This window comes from Diuraphis noxia, unplaced genomic scaffold, assembly GCF_037042655.1.
Source record: "Diuraphis noxia isolate RWA-SAM2 unplaced genomic scaffold, SU_Dnox_SAM2 contig0002, whole genome shotgun sequence".
Lineage (NCBI taxonomy): Eukaryota > Metazoa > Arthropoda > Insecta > Hemiptera > Aphididae > Diuraphis > Diuraphis noxia.
The window spans coordinates 50,314,570-50,334,066 of record NW_028301712.1 but is presented as its reverse complement, the minus strand read 5'-3'; the positions used below and the strand labels follow the sequence as shown (position 1 = coordinate 50,334,066).

The 19,497-nt window shown below is 29.4% G+C and overlaps 1 long non-coding RNA gene across 2 annotated transcripts; it reads left to right on the top strand.

The window, feature by feature from the left end:
* Nucleotides 1-15,660: 15,660 nt before the first annotated feature.
* Nucleotides 15,661-19,142, top strand: LOC149058609 (uncharacterized). 2 transcript variants are annotated; one of them, XR_016190363.1, is made up of 3 exons: nucleotides 15,661-15,995; nucleotides 16,109-16,187; nucleotides 18,538-19,142. It is a non-coding gene; the product is annotated as an uncharacterized LOC149058609 (long non-coding RNA). The 2 variants fall into 2 exon arrangements; XR_016190362.1 differs by having other exon boundaries at nucleotides 16,059-16,187.
* Nucleotides 19,143-19,497: the final 355 nt, after the last annotated feature.

The following is a 19,497-nucleotide window of genomic DNA, read 5'->3' as shown; positions in this document are numbered from 1 at the left end:
TTATCAGAAATGCTAATAAATTGATTTATTCGTGAATTTCGTATGTATGCTACACGCCTATAATACTCCTACGTGCAGACACTTCTTACTTACTATTAACTAATGACTGATAAGCAATACTATATGAGTATAAAATTATACTATTTATTTTTATTTTCCAATCGTATCTATTACTTTATCCAAATGAATACTATCGTATTTATGACTTAATAATAATTCTAACGAATGTCATCACATTAATATAACGTTTATGAAATAAAGTAATTAATGTTAATACTTTAGGTATCAGTTATATTATAAGATATATAACTATCTATCTTTATTCCGTTAATTAAACATCTCTGTTATTTGTTGATGAATTACAATTTACATTTATTTGAAGTTATATAAAACGATAGCTATATATTGTGTTATTAACTAGTTGTAATAAAAAGTACGTATGAAAGTTTTTAAAGTTGAAATAATGTTCATCTCTTTAATGTAAATCTTTCTGTACAAAACATGATTACTATATAATAATGAATAAAACAATAATACCTATACAAGACACTGCAACTTCTCTATTAACGGATATGCAGTATATTAAAGCATAATATAATAGCTATACAGCGTCATTACAACAAACAAAAATGTTTTATAATGTAACGTACAACTGTAATGCACGATGAAAATAATAAATAATAATAGTCGATTTCTCGATATCCGGAATTATTTAACATTAAAAACAAAACGGTATATATGCTTTTACCACATAAAACCAACATCATAATATCGTATTAAACTTTTAAGCCATAAACTCATAACAGTACCTATAAGATCTATAGTATAGTGTAATATGTACCTATAATATTATTATAATGATTCTTTTTTTAAATATTGTACCTAAACTTAATTTTAATCTCGAATTTATCTGTTTTATTTGTTTTACATAATTTAATAACTTTATATTATTTTGTTTTATTTTTCCATTAAACGTATAGGTATAATATATGGGAAAGTTTTAACATTAATTAAAAAAACGCCGCAAAAGGCCTTATATATTATGCAAATAATATAACGGTAGCGTTCAAAATCGGTATCGTACAACCTCTCACCTCCGCTGTAATTTGTCATTACTACTAAAAGGAATCGAAATTGAAACCCAAGAGGGTGTGTACAGCGGGGCTTTTTGGCGTGGGCCACGATCATAAAAGCCGCGGTAAAATTCACCCTATCAAAAGACATCGTGTGCCTTTTCCAAGACAGTCTTTTAGGTCCCTATGTAAATTTCCTCATCTGACGAGATAAACTCTGAGGAACAAGTCTCTTACACGGTCGTATAAACAGCGTTATCTCTTCGCCAATTAAAACCAACGAATATCACTTATGCAAATGTATCGCAACTCTCTCACTCTCTCGTTTCTCGCTCACTCACTCACTCACCACTCTGTGGTTGTTACCTACCTCTCTCGTTTGCCGTCTTTGTACTTAAATTATAAATCCATATAGTGATATGGGAAAATGTCGTAAATTAACTTCATGAGAACGGAATCATTTTTTGATAATCGGATTCGTGGAAAATTTACGGCTTTTGTTTAAGAAATTAAATGCGGTCCTAAAATATATCAGGTAAATGTTGAATATATTATCAAGATATTTTGCTAAAATTATATTTTAGATTGTTATGTTTTGTAATATTCAAAAACAAACATTTATTAAATTACTACAAACTTTTGAATTATAGAAAATGTGATTATTATAATGTATGTATTATATGATAAGTATGCTTAAAAATTATGACTATAAATAATATTATAATGTCTATTTTAAATTATGAAATATATTATTTTGTGATATTTATTGACACTAGAAAGTTGTTTTTAGATAATATTTTTGTTTGTGAGTAAATAAGCTTGATAATTAAATAAATAAATAAGCTTGATAATTTAGAATTAATCAACGAATCATACTAAAAAGCTTTGGTAACTACAGTCTACAGACATTGTTTTTATGAGAGTTTGAAGTTGTAATTTTGACAAAATTGGATATTTAATTGAAAAATATTGAATTTAGGTATTATATTGTAATTATAATCTATATTTATCATAAGAACTTGGAAATTACAACTTATCGCTATAACGTACATTATTGTCTACTAGGTAAACACAAATAACTATTTAAAATGCAAAGAATTATCATTTATTTTAAATTATTTATACCATAAACCAATTCACACTGTTCAATGGTATACTAAATACCTTTGCTTGCATAAAAGTTTGTTATATTATGTGATATTTTTGTCAAATTAATGTTTGGCCAACCAAATAAATAAAATTATAATAATCATATTATTATAAGTATATTATATTTAGTATAATATAATATTTTGTTAAGAATCGTTATTTCGTGTATGATAATAATGTATATTTGCAGACTTAAAACACAACACATCCATAAATAGTTAATACTGAATGATGACTGACCAGGTACACTTAAATCTACTATACAGCAGTACGAAATTCTCGATGTTATTTGATATTATTTATCATTCAACAAGAAATTAAAACACTGTATATCGCGTTATAGAACTGCAAGGTCGATAAGATTTACTGTTGTAAAACTGAATGATTTACTTTAATGTTTCTTTCAAAGAAATTGAATAAAGAAACTTTACTTTAGATGTACATAAAAATATAAAATTGTCGATTTAGACTGAGAATTTCTAAGTCATAAAAAAGTTAAGACTTCTAACGAAATAAATTCATAAAATATTATTTTTCTTATTTAAAGATAAGCTTAACAGGATGATATTAACACAACGAATTCGAGATGAATACATAAAATGTCTTTAAATCCTTTGCGTCACGTGCCGAAACAATTTTCTGTTTAACGGATTTTTAATAGTCCCTTTTTAGTTTTTAAGATTAAACGATGCTTACAAGAATTGCATTTTAATTATCATTTAAAAACTATTTTAATAAAGCCATTTTTGTTTAAAAATTTATAAGCTGAGAGTTTATCAAAGTTAAATAAAACTGTAGTTCAACGAATAATTATATTCAACTTCAACGAATTAAATAAAAGTATATAAATCAATTGAATAAATACTTTTGTAATTAAATATACCAAAAAATTAATATCAAATGAAAATTCCAATTCAATTTATGACATTTCAGATAACAGATAAGTTTTTAATTTATTAAGAATATTTTAAGGAATATTGTACCAAATATTTTCGGTAACACTTATTAAGTATCGAGTGACCTTTTATATATTAAAATACAAAACTACCCTTTTATTTATGGTTATGCATCAATCGTACTTTATGTTTTTATACTTTATTGGATAGATAAGTTTTATCATCCAATATAATATTAAATTTTCTTAATTCATACTACCAAATAGCTATGCTCTTTTTCTTATCTCTCTCTCCCGATTAAAATATTAAATTTGTTTATGGTTCATAAATGCATTATTATTGAAATTGGTAACAATCCAGATGATCCAGTACATAAACTACAAATAAATTGTTGGCTCTAACTGTTAATCGTTAAAGATTACATAATGTTAAAAAGTTAAAAATAATATGAGATCCAATATCATTTAATAATGTTATATTTTTATATTATTAACTATATAGTTACAAAAACATTATCTACTCGCCTTAAAATGTAAATTTATAAAAATTTCAAAAGTCAACAACTATATTTATATCGTTTTTCTTACGACAACAAGTAGACTTTCAAAGAAAGTCTTCGATAACAATCGTTAAGTCTTCGTGGTAGCCGCCAGCCGGTATGATTCTACTGCATCATCGGAGAACGTTATCTTCAGGTCTAGGATTTGTATGCAATAAAAAATTGTAAAATATGCATTTTATTTACCAAAATATGCAAAAATATGCATATTTTAGACTGTGCATATATTAGTCCCATATTTTTTTTCAACATTGAAATATAATACCAAAAGTCACGTTTCGTAATTGATATTTATATAGTAAATATACCTACCATACTTAGACAGAATAAAACAGATTTAAAATTTTAAACATTTAATTTTTTTCAGAATAACAGCAGAGGTACCTATTATACCCATTAAAATTTTGTTTGTAGTTCGTGTAATTAGTAATATAATAATATGTACAAATAATCGAGGTAAACTTATTAAAACTTTGGTAAGAAATTGAATCGCTCGGGTAGGTAATTACTAATAATTATAATATTATGATTTATGAGTTATGGAAACTAAAGATTTGAATATTAATAATATAAATAGTTATGCTTTTTATGAACAATGTTTCTTTGCAATTGGAAATGATTGGAGGTTAGTGTATTCACTGTATATATTTACTGTTTTCTACAAGAGTAAGGGATATAGAAAGTTATAAATAATAATACTTCATAACAATGTAAACGACTAGCAGTTGCTCGCGGGATGTTTTGCATCCGTGCGCGTCTCGTCGGACGCCTGACACGCCTACTCCGCAAATGTATTACAACGTATATACCCTGACACCATCCCCGAGGTGGTTTCCAAGGTCCCTGGCCAGAATCTCATCAACCTTGCGGCCAATCCAGCGCATTATGCAAATACTCGTGGCTTTATTATTATATTTTGCCGTTTACGGTATATAAAATATATAGATAGATGTTATGAGATTCTGTGATACGTTTTTAAACGCCTACCCGTCCCTCCTCCTCCTCCTCCACACACAGCTTGACGTTGGGTCATCCCTCTCCTATTCCTCTCACCGTAGTGCACGACATGGCCTCCGGGCCGACTTCCTTATTGTTATGTATAGGATTTGACACCACCATATAGATGCGACAGGAAGATTGTCCTTATATTATTGGATTCCGGTGGTTATTATTATTGTATATTGTTTCGCGCGCCATAAACATCATTACACAGCAGCTAGGAGCTATATATACGCCCCCACTTGGGCTGGTGGCATCAGTCAGTGCACCAGGCAGCAGCAGCAGGAGCCCCGAGGGTTGTGAGGAAAAAAATTCTTTTCTGGTGACGAAAAAGACTCAATTACCTGTAGCAGTAGCTATAGGTATAATATATATATATAGTAATATATAATATATATATTTGTAGTAATATATTTATCGACTATATATTATATAGTGCAACAAATTCAGCCGGTCATCCAACCGTGGTAATAACATGAATATCTATATATGTGCTGGTTGCTGGAAGAAGAACAGCGTAAAATTATTTAACACATATATAAATATATAATAATATCATTATATATATATATATATATATATATATATATATATATATATATATATAGTCAATCACAATCGTACCAATATCTACGTTATTTTTTTTAAAGAGATTTACAATTGAATTTTCGTCGGAATAAAACGCAAACCAGTCAACGCAGAACAATTGTTAATTCAATCGTGCAGGATATATTTTATATATTATATATTCGAATATTCGATAATAATAATACTTTATTAGGTAGGTAACTAATATAATAATTATTTTGACGATAATACGCCTACTTACACTATACAAAATTTTTGAGATATTATATTGTATAAGATCGTCCAATTGTTACATATTTCACATATACAGCCCTACTGATGTCTACATTACTCAGAGTATTGGAAAAACTCGTTAAAGATAATATAATAAGCATACCTAGTCTTTGTTATTTGAATACTTGGAATCAATCCGAAATTGCAACGCACTGGAAAAATAAATATACCATAAATTTGTTCCGTTCATATACCTACTATATTGGGTTAATTCCAAAACTTTATTCATTGAATTTGTTTTAAACATTATTTTATGAACATGTTTAAAAGTGCAGCTAGGAGATGGACGAAAATCAATAAATAACAACTGATGGAATGAAGCCTCTTGCTATACCTTCGTCTTACCTTTGCTTTCCCATACCACAAATGACGCCTGTCTGATTTTTGCCTTTTGTTAAGATAGAACATTTCTGTAGAAATGTTAATAAAGCCAAAAATACCTTATAGTATTTTCTGCAAAAATAAAATTCCATGGAATGGAATTCCATTTCAATAATAGAGCGAATGGCTACTTGGACACTTGGATAATTGGTAAGACATTAGTTTAATAACAAAAATGAAATATTTCATATAATATATACATAAGTAAAGTAATTTAAATTTTAACAACAGAAGTGTATATTATATGTAATTAGTGGTGCTCATGTAATGAATGATGCCTTAGAACAGTTAGAACTATAGGTACCTCATGACTAATCATCCAACTCATTATTCGGTGGGAATACCCTAATTTTAACACGCCAAAAACCTTTAAATAGTCAGAAATGTAATAGAACAATTTTTATGGCATATCTAAAAGTGTTTTGAGAAATTAATCTGAGAAACGATCAAACGAATACCCACTTTATGTAAGCTTCTTCTTATAAAGATAGTAAACGTAATCCATAATATGCGAATTCACTAAAACTTACTGATACACGCAGAAGAGTTAGCTGTTGAACAAATTAATTTAGGAAATATTAAAGACATTTTAGACATACCAAATATTGACCATTTAAGATATAAAGATCAAGATGATTAAAATAATCAACACCAATTTACAGTAAACTAAACCGTTATTATTAACGAAAAATCAATCAACTTTTTAGAAATCAAATGCTGGAGCATATTTATAAAATATTAATAAAAACTATGAGAATATTCGAGTTTATTTCTCAGCATTGATCATTTTTAAAAATTGTTTATATTAAGTTATGAATGCAAATCGTTTTTGATTCAAATTCGTGGCACATATTACTTAGGGCGCCATCTGTTAACACAAACACTTGTTCCGGAGTCGGTACAGAAAATGAACAGATAGCGTTATTTAAACTAAACAGTAAACATGGATAATACAATACGAAAAACTCAAAGGTTATAAACTTAAAAGTTATAACTTATAAGCAACAATATTAAAATATTATTATACACTTATATGATATTATGTGCAACATATTATTATAATTATTTATTTTCATACATTTAGTTTAAGTTAATACGCATGTTTATAGCTTATACGTACCTAATTCGTATAATCTAATATAATATTATAAGCTATACGTATTAGTAATAATTCTGATGAATTTATTAAAATAAGTTATTTCTTAGTTTCTTACTTTTGTTCAACACCTGTCCTACCTAATATAATTACCAATTGTTTTAATACATAAGATATGAAGATATTATAATATACAAACACAAAATGAATCATTGGATAGACAGAGTAAACTAAGGTCCACAAATCACAATCCAAATTTAGCTTAATTTCTTCTGATTTATTCTAGAAACGCACTTTTTCGGTTATTTCACATTTAAATTAATTAGAAACGAATTAATCTCCGGATAATTTATTGCCTAATTGAATTTTCATTGATGGTTATAAAAGTTATAGACATCAGTAGGTACATCACTTGTAGAGTCTCTTTTTGAGATACTGCCGTTCAATTCGTCATAATGCCTATTAGATACTTGTGGCTCCATTGCTCATAATTCATAAATCATAACAAAATTACTTTAAGAACAAACAATAATATTTTTGGAATATAGTTGAAAAATATGGTTAATCGACGCATTATGTTGTTAGTTATTAGCTTAATGCAATTCAATATTTTTAAAAACATGTTTCATGGACAAGCGAAAAATATCAAATTTTTATATAAATATATAATACACGGAACTAGATGATTTGTTAAAGATTATTGCAAAATATTAGTCATGTGAATTTAAAATATTATATAATTATGATTAATGTTCAAAAGAATAGTTTTTTTCGTACTGATTTTGATTCAAATATTGTAACTGATTGTAGTATACAATAATATAAAATGGCAGTTTTTCAACGACTTAAGATAATGTAAAAAAAAAATTAATACGTGAATATTTTTTGAAATAACGAGTTTCTTACGTCAAATGGATTACCCTGCCATATGCATAGGCATGCTTTTACCTATAGCTACCTGTCTATACATAAACTATAAAAGTCATAGTATTTAATATTCTGATGTGTATCGATATAATTGTCATGTAAGTATCAAATATTTCAGTGTTGCAATGTGTTGAGGAAATTGCGGTCGTCACATCATATTTCTTGAATTGTTCTATTCTCAATCAAACCGTTTTCGCGTTGTTTTCAGTGACCGCGAGTTCGTGTGAATATGACTGGTGTACATTAAGTGATGAAATTCCAATTTAACAAATAATTAATCTTATATGTACAATTTCGAACATATTACTTACGAGTTACGACTTTACGATTATCTTAATTTTCGGTCAGATGAAACGAATTACCTAGCCTGTTTCTTGACTATCGAAGATTTTTTTTTTTATTGGTGGCAGCATCAACATCGTGGTTATTATATGAACCGATTTCGATGGCAGCGCATCAAGGCAAAACCGCAAAACTGTAATAAGTCGTATATCATAATATCCTCTATATAGGTTCTTTGTTGAAACAATTAATTAGTTGTTCAAAAAATTCTACGGCAATTAATGGCGTTATTATTATTTTTGTTATTTTAAATGTTTGAATTGAGGACTGGGGCGGTACCTACGTGCGTTAATAATTTCATCACTCGGTCTCAATTTAGAATACAATTTTATCGTGTTTACGTATTATATAGTATCGATAGGGTTGACTTTAGGTATTAAGCACAATACATTTATAATGTTTTCAAAATGGTCGACATGCCATTCCTAATTATCCAATTGAAATCGTCACTCAGTGTGGACGTATGGCTTGTACGTACTTTAAGGCGGCCTTCATAAAGAGCGTACTGATTTTAAATCTACAGATAAATGCATTTGTAAAATCCTACAAGTTATATATAGCCTACTCTCTGTAAATTATATAAAAATTATTTTAATAGATTTATAATTTTAAACATAAATAGGGTTGAGCATACTTAAAATAGTACCCCGTTATTAAAAAATAATTTTTATTCGAAATTTGGAATGGTTATTTAAAACAAAGAGCCCACAGTAGCCGCAGTTTAACATATTATGTTATATTATAGGTACACACCTTTATGTTTGCTAAAATATTGAAATATAATATGGTAATATAATTGTTATAAATTGAAGTGTATATTAAATGCTACTTGAAAAAGAGTACGTTTGCACACCAGTGGTATAGCTATGGTTGGGGGTATTATAGGAGTAGTATACCTCCTCTTCATGTTCGTGTTTTTTTAACTCATTACCTAGCTGGCTATAGCTAGGTGAGTAGAATAATAAAATTGTGAACAATAGACTGTAATACAAATTACAATATAGCCATTAATTAAAAATTAATTTTCAATGTGTAAATATTAGTGTTGAAAATTTATATAGATGGTATACCCCCCTCCCCCTATAAATTCTTGGTTACGTGTCTGTAGTATATTTATTATACATTTATTTGAGTGTAAAAATAACATTCAGCACTGTGCCTTAAACTACAACTACTACTCAGACACGCATTCAGATTTCCATACTTATAGGTACCTAATTTTTTTTTTGACACCCTTTATACGTAGTATATATATATTATATAAATTAATATTTATTTGTATGGGACTTATGCCTTATAAACTTGAAAACTACTGCACCAAATTTTGCTCACAATATATTCTTTGGAACTCGGGGACTGATCGTTGCTCAATATTTCAACCCCTTTAGAGTGTTATAGGGTGGCTCACACACGGATTTCGTTAGTTTAAGTTCTTTGAAAAATATAAATAGATTATCTATGATCTTAGTTTGAACCACTATACTAACGTACGAAAATATACCAAATGGTGTACTATAAGTATTCAATCCATAACTTCCATTTCATCAATCCCGGTAAAATTAGTTCACAAAGCGTTACACCGAGCCGAATTTCCCGTGAAGTTTGATTTGAAATAAATTAAAATCGAGATGTAACAATAAAGCGCCGTATTGCATATGTGTGTATTTTTTTAGTCACTAATCTGCAATTAATATTCCTAATGAATATGCATTTTTCAAAATCAAAATTTATTTTATGCAAGTTAAATTAAATAAGCAAAACTAATATTTAAAGAAAAAAAATTATTATAATCAGTTATGTATTGAATTTCAATAAGCAATCGGAATAAAAGTCTATAATAACTTATACCAATAACCTCCCACCCCCTCCCCTAAACAGCACGACCTATAATAAATGTATCGGTCGACCACATTCTCGCTGCAATATGTTAAACACGCTTAAAATAGAGCTTTACATATATTCGTTCCGATTTTCGACTTGTATGGTTTAATAACATTAGAATCGTCTGCAATCTGTCACCACAATATAAGTCCCAGTAATACCCGCACCGCGTGTGTATCCCAACCGCGGCGTAACCCCAAAACGGTAATGTCATCGCGAGAGGGTCCCTGTGGGCTATACTGTAGCATTCATTATTAATAATAATGGCCAATTGAGTTCTCTCCCCTTTAATACGATCTTTCTTCTATATACATATATGTACCTACCTACTTATATACGTTATATGATTCTCTTGTGACCTAAACGTGCGCGCAATACGCATGCGCACGCTGTAGGCAAGTCTCACGAGACTCATTAGGCAAATGTGTGTATTTTTACGTCCTCCCCAAAAGAAAAAAAAACCACAGACATATTTTGTTTTATTTAAAATAACACGCGCCGGTCGTGTGTTTTTGTGAATCCGCGTTAATTATTCAGTTTGTCACGTGGGTCTCCGTTCCGATTTCCTGGCACAGATTCGCGAACATTTCATTACACTGGCGCGTGTGCGTCGATGTTCATTGATTCATTTTTCCATTTTTGGACTTGTTCCACTGCAAAAATTCATGTATGTGATGCTGCTGAATGAATCCGACTGCAGCCTAGCACAAAATTATATTCACAATACTAACCGTGTTGCGTTTTACAAACACGCGGCGCGTTTAACAGACCTTAAAAACGTGCAAGCGGTCCGCATAAAGCACGTACGAGTATATAGTTATTAATATGAAATTTAACTCGCTAAGCTAAAATAGTGATTTATATGGAAAAAAATTAACTTAACTCATTATAAAAAAAGTTCTTTTACTTTTTAAATTAGTACATGGTTCATAATATAAAGAGAATTTTATATCTATCTTTATAGTATGATAGGTACCTATTTATCTAATCAATAAACACAATATAAATATAAATTATAGCTCTATATTATTAGGGAGTATAATAATGTTATTATAATATCAAATTCTTTTTATTTAAAACCATGTAGATAAAACATATTATACATTAATTTAATGAATCTAAAAATCCATTAAAACCAACAATTTAAATTTTGATTTTATGTATTATAATTTTAAAATCAACTGAAAAAGCCAAAATATTTAAAAAGTCAGAAAATTTAAGTTCTTAATTTCAACACAATTTTATGCAAAATATACTAACTATAATTAGATTAAAGCGTTAAAACAAATTAACTTTATAAGTTTTTTTAAACTTTTTAAAATTTTTAATTCAAAAACATTAATTGATGGTCACTTGTTATCTAATTAATTCATAGAATCTGAATTTCTTTTCCCTTCTCCGCTTTACCATTTCTGTAATATTAAGTACAAATTATTTAACACTTCATACATTTGCATAATAATATACCTAATATTAAGTTGCACTTATATAAATTTTAGTAATTCTCACAAAAGTGATCTTCAAAGAATTTTGTTTAAGCCATGACTTTATTTCGGTTTTATTTTATTGAATAAACTATTTTCTAATAAATTTTTTTTAAAAAATGTTATAAAATATCATATATTTTATTAGAGGTAGAATACTATGTATTTTGAACGTTTTATTATAGGTACGCTTATTAACTATTTTTTTTTATATATATCCGTTAAACACGTACATTGAACAATGTATTTCGCAATATAAAATTTTGTACCTTATAATAAACAACCAATCCAATTTTTAAACTACCCATCGTTACGATTTGTTTTCGATTGATCGATTCGTAAAAGCTGCTTTAATTGTTTACAATATGCAATATGTTTATATCCATTACACTTGGTTGAATATAAAAATCTGCATTGTGTATATTATTGTTTATAAAATAAAGCACTCAAATGCTCGTTTATCTGTCTGGTCAATGTATAAATATAAATTTATAGAAAAACAGAAAATCGTGTCGTTATTTATATTAAAAAAAAGATAGAGATAAAACTAATTGTGAAATGTATTGTTTTACGACTGAAATAATTATACACATGGATAACTTTGTTATTGGCATACATTTTTTAGCTGCAAAGGTAGAAAATATTTACTTACTTAATATGCACTATCATAATATATTGGGTTTTAATCGAGTCAATATATTAAGCTCTTTACGGCGCAAGAAAATTGCATTACATTATATTATATTACACTAAAAATTCTGCCAAATAGGTGTCTGAACTAGGTCTTTGGGCCTACTCCCGGACATAGCGCCATACGGAAAAAAAAAAGGTACCAATAAAATAATATGTCTCGAGGTTTCTGTCTACTGCAGTGGTAGGTTCGGTAAAAGTTGAGGGCGGCAGTGACGACGTATTATACTTGTATAGTATAATAAACGCACATTAAGTTCTGTTCCAAGTATATTAAAAAAAAAAAGAAAGAAATAACAGTAATATACGAATTACTTTATTGCACGACTGAAAATAATATTTAATTAATAATTACTTATTTACAACAGTACCTAGTTCGTTAGTTCATCTACTGTTTATCACAAGGGTAGAAAATATTAACTTTAGGTATATACATGTGGCATGCCCAGGGGAAGTTGGGGGTTATATCCCCCCTCTATCATCCCATAATTTCCCTTATGTGTGCCTTTGGTTCAATCACCACAATTCATTTTAATGGGTGTTATTACTTATAAAGTTATAACATACCCTCTCCATTGAACATTTTTGGGTACGTCACTGATGGGCTTATAATATTTTATACATATATACAATAAATATTATTAGGTCTTAATCGCGTCATTAGGCCCCTGTCACCGCAAGATAATTTTGGGATATTATAAATCACGAGGTTTTTGCAGCCACAAATAATATAACATAATATAGTAAAATCTCAAAATTAACGTGCAGTGGCGACGTATGTACTTTTATAATAATATATAATACGCACATTATAAACATTTATAGGTCGTTTAAGTGCTGCAACTATATAGTGATGTATATGTATTTATGTTATACCAGTATATTATTACCATGATAGAAATGGGGTTGGGGGAGGGAGGTAGTAAGACGACGGGAGGAGGTTCTACGACCATACTGAAAAACTGCAAAAAGACATTCAGAACCGTCGCCGTCGTCATAAAACCACGTGACTAAACGGTTAAAATTTTAAAACTTCGAGGAATCTGTCTCGAGGCGCCCTTCCGCCGGCCGTGATATACGGCGACAAGGTTTATAATATAATAATCACGCGGGACTTATGAGGTTTTATTACTATCTATCATAATAATATATTTATATATATATATATATATATTATATACATAAGACCAATGATGACGGGAAACGATCACATACAGTGTATATACACGTATATATATCATACATTTGCGACGATCTCGTTTAATAACTGCTAGAGTATAATAATAATATTATGTGTATAACACTATACATATAGAAAAGTCATATATATATATATATATATATATAACATCTCAGTCGCTGCGAGCGCAGTCCGTCGTCGTCGTTGTCGTCTTCGTCGCGCGGTGATCTTGAAATAGCGTCGGAACGTCGTGCCAAGAAACACCCACCGTCTGCACCGGCCCATCATCATTTCTTCTCCTCACCATCATCCGCCGAGGAGGAGATCGCAGGGCAAACTTCTTAACCCTTCTACGCCCTCCCCGGCCCTTTTCTCCGGGCACCAAGAGTCAATGCTCTAAGGAGAATCGCCGTCATCGTCGTTGTCGTTTATTGACTGCGAGTCTACAACATACGCACACCGACTCACACGAGACCAAATTTAGATTTCAAATGCTCTCTCACACACGCACCAAGACAATAACTGTTGTTGTTGTCGTGAAACTTTGCCACCATAAAAATAATAATAATACGACCAAAATCTGTGTGCGTGTATGTATGTGTGTGTACACGATTATGGCTGGGTGGGTGGGTGACGGGGTAAGTTTGAAAAACGAGCGTGATGCGCCGTGCGAGACTTTCGAAGGAAAATATTCTATTTTTTTGGCAGTGGGCCAATTACAGACGACGTGTTTTATTGGTTTTTTATTATTATTATTATTTTCGTACGATTATTGTTATATGGTAATACGTTCAATTATTATTGTACGTCCGTCCAAGAGTGAAAGACTGAAAGGGTACATATTTGTCTCAAAATGTCACTCGCGTGTATTACAAACATGGATTGAATGTATAGTGCATGACGTGCAAAATTTTTATTTTAAGTTCAATTCACTATTATGCTGCAATGGCCGAACCGAGAGAAGATCGTGTTAGATTAGATTTGTCTAACTAGATTTGTTGCCCGTTTGTATTTCATAAACTGCAAATATGACAGCAAAGATATTGGACGAAATTGGTGGCGTTCAGGCATCTTCACCCACATATACGTATATACAATTATTGTATATATCTGTGTCTTTACCCAAAAATAATTTGTCTCCGTCTCAAACGCTCGAGCGATTTTTCTAGATAATTTTTAAGTAGTTTATTTGTATGCCCCACTTTAAAGTGACTGTCAGATTCTTCTTATACTTCCTTGTAGTATAATAGTATGTATACAAATACACAGTGTATGCTAATAGTTATATTAAATAAAAATTTTGTTAAAACTAAGTTTTAAAAATGATTGATTTAATATTAGTTTATTATTTAATATTTTCAACTGTTATATACAGTTTTTTTTTATAGAGGTTTATCAAATTATACATTTATATCGGTTTTTTTTTTATAAATTATTCCAAATACAAGTTTTTATTTAAAATTAATACAAAATGTGTATGTATTATATTATGTTTTTTGATGTATCATTTAAGCTTGATTGGCATTTATGTCAAATTACTCCAAACAAAAATGTCGACTTAGCCGAGGATTAGGTAAGTTGACGTTTTTTCGTATTATATTCTTTTAATCTTTAAACACTTAAAAACTTAAAATTAAATTTCAGTATTATTTGTATATTATTAGGTACCTATTAAAATAATATTATGTTCGAGAAGATATTTTTAGCGTGATTGCCGTTCGGTATCCGTAAAATATATTTATTTTTTTTTAAATAGTAAAGGTTAATCAACGACTAGAAACGCGGTGGTATACACGAATAACGGATAATGTTTAGACATGCTAATTTCGAATAAGTACACAAAACAAATTCAATTGAAGATAGTTTTTTGAGTTTCAAAACAAAAATACTGTATTGAAAATATGTAAACATTATAGCATATATAATAACGGCGAGCTCTGCTTCGTAACAACGTGCATACTGCACATCATATTGAGTTATATAGTTAACTATTAATAAATAAATATTTATTTCGCGATCACGGTTATTACACGATACTGTCTACCACGACTCGCGAGAACTTATATAAATAAACAAATATATTATATGTATTTATTACATATAATACGAGTAACAGTCCTTGGGTTATAATTTATTTGGCCGGTATACAGTTGTTGTGTTCGTTGCACTAAAGTCTCGCGCGCGCGTTCACGTTGTACTTTTGAAATTAAATTTATTTTGGATCGTATACATTTCGGCTGTACAAGTTGATAGTGAACAGATGGTTTTTTCTCTCCTTTTGATAAATAAATGTGGAATATCGACGATTGATCGCGGTTATTCGAACGGAGAGCAACAGATTATTGTTCGAGAGGTATTGCGGATAGAAACACTCGAGTGCCAAGTACACAAAAAAAAAAAAAAAAAAAACGTGATGCCGTCGTCGTATTATAGTGTCGTGTATATACACACAGCACTAAAAAATCATTAAGTCTTAGGTATATATGCATTAAATATATAGTATTAGTATATAGGAGAATTAAATTTTTTTCTGGCTCAAGGACGAAAAACGATAACTCGAATAGTAATAAGCGCTGTTCTACATCTACAGATGCAGTCCACGCACGTCATATTATACTTACAATACATTATACTCACGATGCAGTTGATGATGATGAGCAAATTATTTCGTAAGCGATAATAATGTTACTAATTATTCGATCGAGACATCGCGGTGGCTGGCGAAGGAGCATTAACAATTTTGTTTACAATGATAATTTAATAATAATAATAATAATAATATGTACCTAAACACGTCATGTAAATTCAAACGATTTTGGCACATATGCACTCAACGGTATTCGGAGGCTTCTTAAACTTTAGACAATTTCGCGTTAATTAATATTTTACACGTGCATGTAGAGAATATTACGTACTTGTACGATATTGTGTTGGTATACGTATATACCACGGTATATCGGCGGCGGCCTAGCACGCATCTCCACCGCCGACGCCGCCGCCGACTTATTTATAGACAACGCCGTCCGAGATGTGCCGCCACTATATAACTTTGAATGACTACCCGGTCCCATTATTATAGCCCACGCACATAAACACCACGAAACCGCCACATGTCGTAAAATAATTGTTTTAATTATTTTACAGTTTTTTTCTCGTATTTTTCGTTCCGCCAGTGGAATATCATCATCATCGCCACTGTTGCAGGGGTGTACGTCGACATAACCTTTGTCCTAAACTATTTTATATTGTAGGCGCACAATGATATTTTGTATTGTATACACACATGCGTACCTATAAGAACAAATTTATATTTTTTAAATTTTGTGGAGAAGGGGGAAGTTTTGGACTTGTAGCCCTCATATTTTCTCACTATTATGGACTAGTTTCATCTTTCAACTGAAAGTGGTGGAAATATAAATATAAAGACTATATTACATCTTATATTGTCGATTACCAATTTAGGTACCTATATAATTAGCTTAATAATCTACGCTAAAAATTGTATTGTTTCGTATTTGTTGTAAAAAAGTTACTGCCGAGCATAAAAATTATAATATTAATTTTATAATATAAAACAAATAAAAATCCAAGAATTTTACAAATCTGAGATGCAATCTTGCAGCTTACTCGTTCTTAGCTTATTGTACGCATTATCGATGCAAACATTTTTTTTGACTTAATGTTATGTATATTTGGGGATGTTAAGCTTTCCCCCAAGGTCTCATCTAGATTCACCCATGATCGTGTAGTACGTTACTGCGTTGACGGCTTGATATACCTAATAATAAATTCAAATCTCGTCATCTAATGCATCGCTCAAATTACAGTAATTTTTATATCACAGGTTTACGTTTTTTTGTAATATAAACTTTTGGAAGTGGTATCTCACGTGGTATTTCTCGTATATTTTGGTTTTTTTGCGATTTTTAGATAGATAGTGCCTGATTTAATGCAAACATTTATAAATTACATCGTATTATTTTAATCTGGTGAATTCAATTTAGAATTGATTTCGATTTTCTAAGTATGGAAGTTACTATTGTAGTCCATGGATTTGGGCTCATACAAATTTATCATACTATATTAATTTATAATATGATTCATTTGAAACGTGTCTTTGTTTGTCCTAGGTACTGATTATTTTAACAGAGCCCGATCCGAACATACTCTTAGTGAAGGAGGCGATTAGAAAAACCATACATTCTTATAGCCATCCTTGGATTTCACTTAAATATTTCAGAATATTATATATAATATATTGTGATTACGCAATTGTTTGAATTTTTTTATACAAGGCTTTGTACTATAAAATAAAACCAAGTTTGTAACATCCCTAAAAATAAAACCACTTAAAAATCAAATACCAGAGACCTAAATAACCCAAAAGGCTTTTTTCCAAAAACACGCCACAATTGACCAAAACTTGAATCATAAAATAATCTTACTGAATATGTCATATAAATATAATATAATAGTTCAATTTTGTGTACAGTGATAATAACTAAAATAGGAACACATACTCATAACTATTGTCTCCGTCGCACTGCACATAGAAAATATTACGTTCACAGTAATTCTTTTTAAGCTATTTTTTTTTTAAATTAGAGTTATTTTATATTATATATTAATGGTATGATTAATATGCTGGATATATAATCGTGAGATTTTATTGATATTTTAATTTTAAGGCAAGTCATATGATCATTTTAAAATTAAAAAAAAAAATTATTACGGTTTTAAAATGTTTATATCTTGTTTGGTAATTAAAATATCGGCAAAGGCTTTCAAGGCGCTCTACATATTAAATAATGTTGCCTTTAAATTGTAAAAGTTTTAATAAAATTTATTCTAATTTCTGTGAAGCCCAATTTGTATGCATAAATTATTGCTTTATAACAACTCTATATTTATTAGTTTGATTTATTTTTACAATTCTACAGTTCAAAATCGTTGATCTGTATATACTCCACAAAATATATGTTATAATATATAATCATAAAAATGTATAATATGTTATAGAGGAACAATATTTTATTATACATATACGTAGGAGCTGGCACATAAATTTATTTTAGCATCGTATGAAGACACCATTATTTACTATTTGTTTATTTATTGCTTTTATGACGTTTTCTACATTAAAGTAGTAGTAATATATAGGTATGTACAGGTGGACATCTTATTACACGAAATTAAAACATAACAGCGATAATTGGACATTTCCCTTTGAAATTTACAGAAAATTTGAAGTAATAATAACCAGACTAAGAATTGGACACACGAAAATCTCCCAGAGTTCCCTAATGTCCAAAGAAGAACCCCCAATATGCACAACCTGCGGTGTCCAAGTCATCATCAACCATATACTCACGGAACTCCGAACCTACGACAGTACCCGAAGAAGCCACAACCTATCTGAATCACTATCAGAAACTCTATGCAATCAGTAATCACCCTCAATCCATTACCAACATCATTCAATGCATCACAGCCACATATCTCTTATATCCAAAATTTAATGTAACTTATATACAATTTTTGTAATTTCTGTAATTTATAATTTTCGCACTGTACGCCCAATGGCCCATGTTGCCGAGGGTATTATTAATAATAAAAATAATAAAAAATATATATATGTACATTTATTTATTCTGTTAATAATATTTAGATATACAATATTTGATTAAACTATTTTTTTTTTTTTAGAACCTCACATGATAGTCAATTTTATTTAAAACAATTAAATAATAAATACTATAACAATCAATATTATTACTATTATTTGAAATGATTCTAAAACCATCACACTAGGAAAAGTACATTTTGCAGTTTTAATTTTAGTATTTTTATAGATTCATAATTTATTTTATTCAAATTTAATGTTGACATTAAATCTAAATAATTAAACAAAAATTAAAAGATGCCTACTATTAATTTTTTCAGTAAATAATAAATTGTATTATTTTCATCAGACTAAAT